We start from the raw sequence: 3,903 nt of genomic DNA on the forward strand, positions 1-3,903 counted from the left end.
CAAATCCCTCCAACCCCCCCAATCCCTCCCTTTTCTGGCAACGGGGCTCCCTAGGGCATCCAATGAGATTCGGCTGCCCTGCGATTGATGGACCCCCATTTTTGAGAGAGAGGGAGTCCCCCAAATAACTGAGCCACCTCAAGGAGTTCTGAATCCCCAAATTCCCCCTGGGATCCCCCAACGTCTCCTCAAACCCAAAGCCCGCAGCTCCAAAGCCCTCCCCCAGCTCAGCGCAGTGGCACAAACCCGCTAAAATGGGGTGTCCTGAAAAGTGGGGTCCCCCCAGCACCTCCCCTGGGGGTCCCATAAGTTGCTCTGGGTCCTCAAATCCACTGGGGGGGACCCCAACTTTGCTTTGGTTTCAGTAGTGAATTCATGGGGCCAGAGGCAGTGGATCCCCCAAAACAGGCACCCCAATAAAGGGGTATCCCAAAACCAATGCTGCCCCCCAAAGGGCCCTGGAAGCATCCAAAGCAATCGTGGTGCCCCCCTAAATTCTGGGGTACCCCAAATCTCCCTGTAGCATCACAAGAGCTGGCAGGACATCCAAATGAGGGCCCTGGGGCAGCCCAAAAGTGACCTGCGCCCTCCCATCACCCTGGGGCCTCCAACTGCAAATGAGCCCCGGGGACACAAAGTCCTGGAGGGGCCCCAAAAGGCTGCTCCCCCTCCCCAAAAGACATCAGCACCAAAACACTCCTTGTTGCCCCCAAACCACACTCCATGGGGCATTCCAGCCTCCACCTCCCCGGGTGTCAGGGAGCCGGGGGGCAGCCCCATATTAGGGGGTGCCCAATTTGGGGTGTCCCCCCAAAAAGACCAAGGAGGTCGTGCGGGGGATGAGTAGGAGCGCCTGTGGCAGGGACCGGGAGAACTGGGATATTGAAACCTCTTGCGGTTTAAGCCCAGCCGGCAACCCAGAACCACGCAGCCTCTCGCTCACTCCCCTCCTTCCTTCCTCCCCCCGCTCTCACAGGGATGGGGATGAGAATCGAAAAAATGCGACTCCCACGGCTTGAGATAGTCCAGTAACTAAGGTATAACACAAACCACTGCTGCTACCACCAATAATAATAATGATAAGGGAAATAACAAGGGGAGAGAATAGAACTGCTCACCACATGCAGATCAATACTCAGTCTGACCCCAGCAGTGATCACGCCCTTCCACGTAACTGCCCCCAGGTCATAGACTGTGCATGACGTGCTGTGGTATGGAATACCTCTCTGGCTAGTTTGGGTCAGGTGTCCTGTCTCTGCTTCCTCCCGGCTTCCCTTCTTCCCTGGCAGTGCATGAGACTCAGAAAGTCCTTGGTCAGAGTGAACATTACTGAGCAGCAACTAAAAACATGGGTGTTATCAGTGCTGTTCCCAGGCTGAAAGTCAAAACTGCAGCACGGCACCAGCTACTAAGAAGGAGAAAAATGACTGCTACTGCTGAACCCAGGACAAAACCCCAGCAGTACCTGGGCCCCCTCCATCTCCTCCCCATCCCCGACTTTTATCCCCCAGAGGTTGCCCGAGCACAGTCACTGTATCTCACAAGCGAGATTCCGCCATTGCTGAGAATCGTGAGTCTCCTATTTTGTTGGGTACCACCAAATAGTTCAGGACTGGCTTTGCAGCCGCATCAGGACTGCCAGAAAACACTCGATTTGGGGCAGGGTCTATAATCTACCAATTGTGGACATGCAGTATCCGTTCGCTCCCTCTCACACCCTTTCCCCTGACCGAAGGGGTTGAGAATGGCCTCTACCTGGGTCCCCATACCCTTAGGCAGAGCGTATTCTCTGGTATAATCTGGCAGACTTTGTCTAGTTAAGCCCACCAGCACTTTTGGATCACTGACTTGATCACTGCGCTTTTGGATCACTGCGCTTGAGCATTTTGGGCATCTCCCCACTGCCCCAGTCCTGCCAGCTGGGGAAGCAGAGTAATGAGGACGTATTTAATAAACTTAAAGTGCTCAGTTTCTTAAAAGCCACAGCTTCTCTGGGCACCCTGTGCCACTGTCTCACCACCCTCACAGGAAAGAACTTCTGCCTAAGAGCTTATCTCGGTCTCCCCTCTGGCAGGTTAAAGCCATTCCCCTTGTCCTGTCCCTACAGGCCCTGTTCCAAAGCCTCTCTCCAGGTTTCTTGTAGCCCCTTTAGGCTCTGGGAGCTGCTTGAAATTCTCCCCTTAAGGAGCCTTCTCTTCTCATAGCTGTGCTGAGGATCCCCTCTGAGCAGGGACAACACAAAGCCTTTTCCACGTGCCTCCCTCACTTAGCTGTGCTCTCCCTTGCTTGTCAGCACTGGCATCTTTGTCCCCCTCCATCTCCTCCCCATCCCTTGATCTGGTGGTGTCAGTGCAGTACAGGGTTGGGCCTCCAGCAGTGAACCCCCTCATCTGCAGCTTGAGGAACCAGGAGTCAGGGATGCTGTGAGGAAGCTGGTGTCTGGATGTGTTTCAGCAGCCATGTACTGCTCGCTTTACCCTGGAAAGGGCTTCCAGTGCATGTCATGACAGGCCACGTCCGTCTTTGCTGCTTTACAGTTGTTTTCTTTTTTCCACTTGTGATGTTGCTGTCTTCAAAGCCATGTCAGTTTTCATCCCCTGCTACTTCAGTATCTGCCCACCTTTGTCTGACCCACAGACGTTGTGTCAATGGGGTCTCTCACTGTACTTGAGTAAAAGAAATGATCCTGCAGCAACTTCCTCTCTGTGCTATGTGCTCACGTGGCAGGAATGAAGGGGAATGAAATCAGCTTTCTGGCTGCTCCAGCTCTGGGATGGCTGCTCTGTGCCTGGAGCAGGAAGAGCTCTTGAGGAGCCCAAGGGCCGGGGCTGTTGTGCTGGTGTGGGACTTTGTCTAGTTAAGCCCACCAGCACTTTTGGATCACTGGCTAATGCTGCGCTTGAGCATTTTGGGCATCTCCCCACTGCCCCAGTCCTGCCAGCCCATCTGTGCCAAGCACTTAGAATCAACCGAGGGAAGCAGAGTGATGAGGACGCATTTAATAAACTTCAAATTCTCAGTAATCCTAAGGCCATAAATGACAGAATCACAGAATATCTCCCTACTGAACACAAGCTCACACGTCCTGTCTTTCACACTGCTACCTCCTGTGCTCTTTGGTCATGTTTCCTGACACTGGCGAAGAAAACACAATTTACTTTTCCAGTCTTACCTTTACTAACATATACTGCACTTGAAGGAACCTATGGTTCATTTTGCCCATCATTTAGGAATCACATCCAGTGCTAAAGGTATTGAACAAAATCACAGAATCCCAGATTAATTCGGGTTGGAAGGGACCTTAAAGCTCATCCAGTTCTAACCCCCCGACACAGGCAGGGACACCTTCCGCTAGAGCAGCTTGCTCCAAGCCCCTGTGTCCAACCTGGCCTTGAACACTGCCATGGATGGGTCAGCCACAGCTTCTCTGGGCATCCTGTGCCAGCGCCTCAGCACCCTCACAGGGAAGAGCTTCTGCCTAAGAGCTCATCTCAGTCTCCCCTCTGGCAGGTTAAAGCCATTCCCTTGCCCTGTCCCTACAGGCTCTTGTCCAAAACCCCTCTCCAGGTTTCTTGTAGCTTTGGCTTTGGGAGCTGCTCTAAGGTCTCCCCTTAAGAAGCTTTCCCTTCTCCAGGCTGAACAAGCCCAGCCCTCTCAGCCTCGGACATTTATCTCCTGGGCTGTGGGTGAAGGCCAATGGTCCACAGAGGACATGGATGAGAAATTAATAAAAGATACTTGACTTTCACGCGCTGTTTTTTGCAGTCAAAGCAAAATGCAACAGCTTATGAACTTGATCTTGGAAGCAATCAAGACTGCTGCCATGTATGAAATAACTCTTATGTTGGTAATATTGTTTGAATGCATCAAATTAAGTGCAAGTAGAGTTGGTGTATTTAAACA

The sequence above is a fragment of the Psittacula echo genome, assembly GCF_963264785.1.
Source record: "Psittacula echo genome assembly, chromosome: 6".
In the NCBI taxonomy this organism is placed as follows: domain Eukaryota; kingdom Metazoa; phylum Chordata; class Aves; order Psittaciformes; family Psittacidae; genus Psittacula; species Psittacula echo.